Genomic DNA, 7,513 nt, shown 5'->3' on the forward strand with positions numbered 1-7,513 from the left:
AAGTGAAGCATTCTGCAAATGAAAGGCCAGGCAAGTTTTAATCCAAAATGCAGAGATTTACAGACAAATCCACAATAAAAGTAGAAAATTACACCTGTGTTGAGCAAATTTAAAAAAGACACCTGTTCACATTTTAGTTAGGAAGAGTCTTCTAATTCCAACCAGTTACTTTCTCCTCATCTAATCTCAGATGTAAAGTCAGACTCAGCAGCAAAATTTGAGATTAAAAACTTAAGTGTATGACCTCTTCAGGCTATGCTGCCATCAAAAGACAGCAGGACTTTTCCCATAGATTCTCTGCAGTTGTGGTATCCAAGGATGCCAAGAAGTGGGTTTATGAGCAGATTTTATGTACAATGAGGCTCAGTGAACCGTGCTTGGACACAGCACTTCTCAAAGGTTTGTGACGGCTGACCCATCCCTGGAGGTGTTCAAGGCTTTGAGCAACCTGACCCAGTGGAAGGTGTCCCTGTGCATTCCAGGGGGATTGGAACTGGATGATCTTTAAGGTCCCTTCCAACCCAAACCATACTATGATTCTATGATTTTGTGGAGGACAGGAAAAATGAAAGGAAGAATAAAGTCTCTTGTTTTGTAAATCCCCAGGTCCACAGTGTAGGCCAAAACTTACACTGAGTTATTTCCTGTGAGCCATTACAAATAAACCAAAATTAATTTCAATTACATACTGCTCCAAATACTTAGAAACTCTTGATCTGAATGGAAGGCAAGAGGTAAAAACAATTTCAGAGTTCCAGGTGTTCTGAGGGTGCATTCTATAAAATGCAGAAAAAGTGAATTGCAAATTTAGCAAAATAAAAAAAGAAACAAAGAAAAAGTATCCCCTAATCACTCACATAGGCAAGATAAGTGATCTTATAAAGTTTGATTCTAACTGAAACATTAATATGGAAAAATCTTCATGTTACATAAAACCAACTGAAATTTATTGTTAAGTGAAGTAGGGAAAGATTAGCAATCCTTCTTAAAAATCAGTGCTATGTGTTCTTGTGCTTCCTATGTACCTAATAGTATTTTAAAAACAGTAGAAATTTTCAGAGGAAGGGGCTTTCTTTGTGTAGTTATTTGAGATCTCCAGATAAAATACTCTATTACATTATACAAGTAGATTATGATGAAGTATTGTCAACTAAAGTTTGCTAGGTTAATTCTCTAAAATTTATTATAAATACAAGAAACCAAGTATTTAAAAAAGGAAAACCAAAGTCTGAGTTTGTAAAACGTGCTACTTTCGTCTCTGCAACTGGTATCTCAAAGTCTCCTTTTCACCATTAAATTCCATATTCATTTCAGTCAACTGTTGAACCTCATGAGGTTCGCACGGACCCACTTCACCAGCCTGTCCAGGTCCCTCTGGATGACATCTCGTCCTTCCAGTGTGGCAACTACACCACTCAGCTTGGTGTCATCTGCAAACTTTTTTAATTCGGAATCAGTATCTAAACATAAAATGATACTTGAAGAATCAACTTGTAAAAGGTAGGATTAGAACCCAGAGCCATTTTCTTGGCTGGCAATCAAAAGAATTGGGAAAGGAAAAACCTATTTACCTTATAAGAACCCTTTAACATCGTGGCAGCATATGGTTGTTATTAAATTGCCCTTACATCCATGTAGGTTTACACTTCCAGAGAAAGCAAAGCCCGTTATTTTATCGTTCTTGCAAGTATTTTTTCCCCACCTGTGTTTTGTAATACATGTCATTTTTTAATAGTCTTCTCTACCCATTTCTTTCTTTCTGCAGAATTTTATATCAGTTTGGTGAAACATGTAAAATATAATATTATGACAACTGCAAAAGAATATTAAAAATCCAAAATTTATCAGACTCAGGACAAGTATTCAATTTTTGTTCCACTGAGGGAAACACAGTAGAGAAAAAATGACAGGAAAAAACAGTCAAGGCTGTCACACTAAATTAAAGTAAATGAGAGTCTGATAATTTCCTCTTCATTTACCTAACTGGAGATCTATTAATATTTCCACACATATCTATAGTGTTTTGTTGGAAGACTGTGCTTTTATAATACATAAAGAAATCAAATTTGTCAGTAGACCTATTCGGTATTTCCTATTAATAACCATATTATCAGATTTAACAAAGGATTGTAATATAATCTTCCATTTGCTACGGAAAAGTACTGACAAGCTTTACAGTTTTACTCAGATGCTACTACATTTTTAAAATACTTTTCCAGAGCTGGCATTTTTAACACTAACTTTCATATTTTCTTTGTGACAAGTTCCATCAGCCACAGAATTTTCATGCAGCAGTTTCCAGTAAGTTTTTCCCCCTTGAGGACATGTAAAATAAAATGCACACAAGTGACTTTATAAATAAAACATGTATACTCTGAACTCTGAAGTGAGACAGAAACCGAACCAGTTTTATATAGTGACTTAGTTCCAATAACCTATGCCATGCTGACCATCACTTTTGTAGAAAAAAAAAGGTATTTTTAAACTAAGCAATAAAATCTAATTACGTCTTCAAATTTGAATGAGATCACTCATTGCCCTGTTACATTTTGATCTAGAAAACATCCACAATAGTGTTAATATGCTGCAAGGACAGACTGAATGAGGATGCTTGTGTTATGTACTAGCAATCTACTGCCCTGGGAAAATAGTATTGGGAGAGTATTCCAATGTACTAACCATCAAAGCCTCCTGTTCCTCTGGGTCATCTGTTGCTGAGGATGAGGAAAATGTGGTACAGGAAGCAAACGAGCAACTCGGGAGTAGAGCAGTTCAGCTCGATGGAGCCATAGTGTGAGAAGCTCACTCCCTTTCCCCAGTACCCAGCCCCCAGAACGCCCAAGAGTCCAACCCAAGAGACCCCCCCCAAGCACCCTGCAGTGCTCTAACAGACCCCAGAGCTACCCAGTACCTCCCCGGGGAATACAGTTCCCCCTAAAGCCCCCATTTACTCTTCCAGTGCCCCCAGTACCTCTGAGAGCCCTCCCAATACTATTCCAGAGTACCAGAGTGCCCAGTACTCTGCCAGAGCCCCCCAGTACCCAGCCTGTGATGACCCCAGGGGTTAAAGGGACAGTGGATACTAGTGCAGCCATTGGGAGGAGTAAAGGGGGACAGAGACAAGAGGGAGCCAGCAAGAGCTGTTAGGGCAACCAGAAACAAAGCAGGAGACGGAGGGCAGAGAGAATGGTGGAAACTGGGATGAGGTGAGGAGTCACAGCTTGTCTAGAAGGGAGATGTGCCCAACTAACCCAAAAAAGGGAATAGTGTGGGAAAAGGGCCTGTAAGATGGAAATGTATCAGAGAAATAAATACATCCATTTGAACAATGGAAAACTTCCCAGAAATGAGTAATTTACTTCTGCATTTTCCACATGGCACTCATCAAAACTTTTTTATTCAGTGGCACGTCTTAGTGACCACCATAATACGCTTCTAAGCACTGTAAACTTTCTCAGGTCGTCTCCTCAAAGTCCTTGAATACATAAAAGCCCTTGGCTTTTTGATTATTCTGGTCAAGGCTCAAGGTGTAGAGAATCCATGCAAAAGCTCATAAGGGAAATCACTGTGTACATCTTAATAAATTACAGATTTCTTTTTTAATACAGTTCTTGTCTATGTAACAGAGACAGAAGTCAATCTTTTAGTAACATCCTAAGAGACTTTTTTATTAAATTGAGAGCAGGAAGCAAGTAATCTTTCATCAGGTACAGCCTGGCTCTCCCTGTCTGACAACAATAAATTAATGCTCGTATTTCCATGAGAGGACGTTAAGATACTGGTAGGAAAGCTAGCATTACTACCTACAAATAACTAATAAAACCAAAAAGGTAGCATGTCTTTTCCAAGGTCAGGGAATCAATCAGTGAAATAGCAGTCTGTTGCCAGGCCCATGTATTGGTCATAAAATCATCCTGGTCTTTTTGCTGCCTTGAGAATTCTTCTCCTCCCTCCTCCCTATTCTCTCTATTTTTCTCTCTCACTTTTTTTCACTTTATTGTTCCTCACTTAACCTCTGACTTTCTCTGAGGCTATAAAAAAAGGACAAAAGGCAGGAGCCTACAGGAACCAGCACAGTCAGGCTCTTGTCCTTGTCCAGCACTGCCTTTTAATTTGTGGCAGAGAACAGGAGGAGAGAGCATTTCATGCTGCATATATGGCTGACCTGCGGAGTCAGGAAAAACAGATGCACTCCTGACTTCCTTAGAGAGTAACTTCCTCAGCCAGGATACTATTTCCTTAATGAAACAGCCACACAGTGCTAGGGCAGCGCAGCCACTTTTGATGTAATATTTAAATCCTGTATTCATGGCAACATTTATTGGCAGCTCTGCTAGTAATCTTGTTAAATTTATAGATGTGTTGGATTTTCAGGTTTTCCATTTTAAAATTATCAGAAGAAAAAATAGCTCAGTCTTCCTTATTTATTTGCAATGTCCCAGATTCATTTTTTTAACTTCAAGAGGAGGTGTAACGTGTAAGATCCAACAGTTAAAACTATGCAAAATACACTTTCATGTCTCTGAATGTTTCAGTATTCTTTCATCTGTTCTAACTTTGGATTCCCCAAATTAAGATACAAAGCACATGAAAGGCTTGGCCTGTTCTACCTTTGACATCATTAAAATGTAGTGCTGTTCTTCGGATAAGCTTTGTTGCTGTCTGATAAATATTCATAAAAGTCAACAAATGCAATTCAGCAGAGTTCTGTAATCTCACAAAATAACTATTTCTAAAAAGCTCTGCTGAAATTGCCTTCACTTTTACACAGTTTTCCGAGACAGTCAAAAAAGTCACTAGTAAGAATTAAGCATTATATTGGTATATATCTCAGGCACGGAATTATTAGAAAATCTCCTTTAGTTGTTTTTTTTATTTCTTGTGGTAACAATAATGTTGCTGAAGCTAGGAGATGTTGAAGCAACACCACAAAAGTAAAGAGCAGTATAGGGTCCTATAAGGATTCCAGGTGCGTGTTCTGCCTATGCTCAGTGAGAGCTAAATGACGCAACAAGTATGCGAAGTGCCATCTGGTTTAGGTTGGATTGGTTTCCTTTGCACAAAGCAAACTTAAGCAAGACACAAAGATCCGAATTCAACTAAAATATATTTCATTGTAGACATTACCAAGATAATCTTCCTTGAAGTTTTCATTTTAAGGCACTCAAGAAAGTAAAGCAGAAAAGCAGCCAACGCTAAACAGACAGTGATCCCAACATTGTATCTTGGGGTTGAGCTGCTGTGTCCTGGCTTGGGAATGCTCCGTCGCTTTGAAAAGCAGCATTCCCACCAGGGTGGTTCTCCCAGCACGCATGTCATAGAATCACCAGGTTGGAAAGGACCCACTGGATCATCGATCCAACCATTTATCTGCATCCTAGCTCTTGCAATCACCAAATAAAGCTTTTTTTTTGTCAGGCTTGTACCTTGTAACTATGTTGATTATGAACTTGACGTTTGAATTGCTCCTTTTTTCCAGGCCTGTTTAGTGGCAGAGCTATTTTCAGGGCAGATGCTTTTGCGAACAGGGTGAAATTGTGGAGCAGGGGAACGGGTTGTAGTGCTGTTCATTAAATGACCACACAAGTACACCTGACACAAGCGTCACTCTTGGTGTGTCTCCTCCAGTGCAGCAAGGGCTGGAAAAGAAAAACAGAGCTAGAATATTTTGAGAAGTAGATATGAAGGTGAGTGATATTTTCTAGTCTTCTCAGCCAGTGGACCCCAAATTGCATCTCCTAAATTTATCTCGTGGCTCAGGGCAACCTCCCTGAGCAAGAGAGAGTGGTGAGACTGCTCCTCAAATCCTGTGTTCAGTTCTGGGCCCCTCACCACAAGAAGGATGTTGAGGCTCTGGAGCGAGTCCAGAGAAGAGCAACAAAGCTGGTAAGGGGGCTGGAGAAAAAGTCTTATGAGGAGTGGCTGAGAGAGCTGGGGGTGTTTAGCCCGGAGAAGAGGAGGCTGAGGGGAGACCTCATTGCTCTCTACAACTACCTGAAAGGAGGTTGTGGAGAGGAGGGTGCTGGCCTCTTCTCCAAAGTGACAGGGGACAGGACAAGAGGGAATGGCCTCAACCTCCGCCAGGGGAGGTTTAGGCTGGACATTAGGAAAAAATTTTTCACGGAAAGGGTCACTGAGCACTTGTTAGAGGCTGCCCAGGGAGGGGGTTGAGTCCCCTTCCTTGGAGGTGTTTAAGGGACAGATGGACGAGGCGCAGAGGGACATGGTTTAGTGATTGACAGGAATGGTTGGACTCGATGATCCTGTGGGTCTTTTCCAACCTGGTGATTCTATGAATCTATGACTCTATGACTCTTTGGGAACCTCCAGAATTCTCACTGGAGTGCAGCCACGAGATTCCCTTCCAAACACTGAGGGTTCAGGAGCCCCGTGGGCGTTCAGCAGCCCCCTGGGTCGCTGAGACGGGAGGGGCTCGGGAGCCCTTCGGGGGACGCAGAGACGGGGCTGCGGTCTCAGCAGCCCTCGGGGCGCTGGGGGGGAGGCGGGGCGGGGCGGGGCCGCGGGGCGCGTGCCGGCGGCGTGCGGGGCGCCAGGGCGGCGGTTGCGGCGGCGCAGCGCGTGCGCGGGGCGCCATTTCGTGTGAGGCGCCGCGGGGAGGGGGGCGCGGGGTCGGTCAGCGGAGCCTCGGGCGTGTGTGTCTATGTGTGTGTGAGAGGAGCCGCAGAGCGCGCTAAATAGCCTCTAAAAATAACGGTGAATACACGTTTCCGTAGTGTTTGGCCGGAAAAAAAACCCAAAAGCCCTGATAAAGTGAGTTTAAAAACTTGTAGAGACACACGTTTTTAGGTGAGGGTCGTGCTGTTGGCGCATGGATCTGTGTTACCGCTTCTTTAAGCTTGCTTTTTTCTTTTTTTTCCTGCTGGCTTCGACTGGGAACGATGCTGGGATGGTTATCAGGATAAGGATTTTAATGTTTTAAATCTCATTGGGCTTTACAGTTTTGGGAGTTGCTACGAAGAGCAACGAAGCTGGTGAGAGAGCTAGAGAACAAGTCTCCCAAGGAGCGGCTGAGAGAGCTGGGGGTGTTTAGCCTGGAGAAGAGGAGGCTGAGGGGAGACCTCATTGCTCTCTACAACTACCTGAAAGGAGGTTGTAGAGAGGAGGGAGCTGGCCTCTTCTCCCAAGTGACAGGGGACAGGACAAGAGGGAATGGCCTCAAGCTCCGCCAGGGGAGGTTTAGGCTGAACATTAGGAAAAAAAAATTCACGGAAAGGGTCATTGGGCACTGGAACAGGCTGCCCAGGGAGGTGGTTGAGTCACCTTCCCTGGAGGTGTTTAAGGGACTGGTGGACGAGGCGCTGAGGGACATGGTTTAGTGATTGTTGGGAATGGTTGGACTCAGTGATCCGGTGGGTGTTTTCCAACCTGATGATTCTATGATTAATATCTCATTTCTTTCATTTGGGGTTTTGTTGGTTGTTTTTTTAATAAGGTAACTGTTAAAACTTCTGTGGCGAACATGGAATCTGAGATCCCAGAGGTAAGGAATATA

The sequence above is a fragment of the Phaenicophaeus curvirostris genome, chromosome 7 (assembly GCF_032191515.1).
Source record: "Phaenicophaeus curvirostris isolate KB17595 chromosome 7, BPBGC_Pcur_1.0, whole genome shotgun sequence".
In the NCBI taxonomy this organism is placed as follows: domain Eukaryota; kingdom Metazoa; phylum Chordata; class Aves; order Cuculiformes; family Cuculidae; genus Phaenicophaeus; species Phaenicophaeus curvirostris.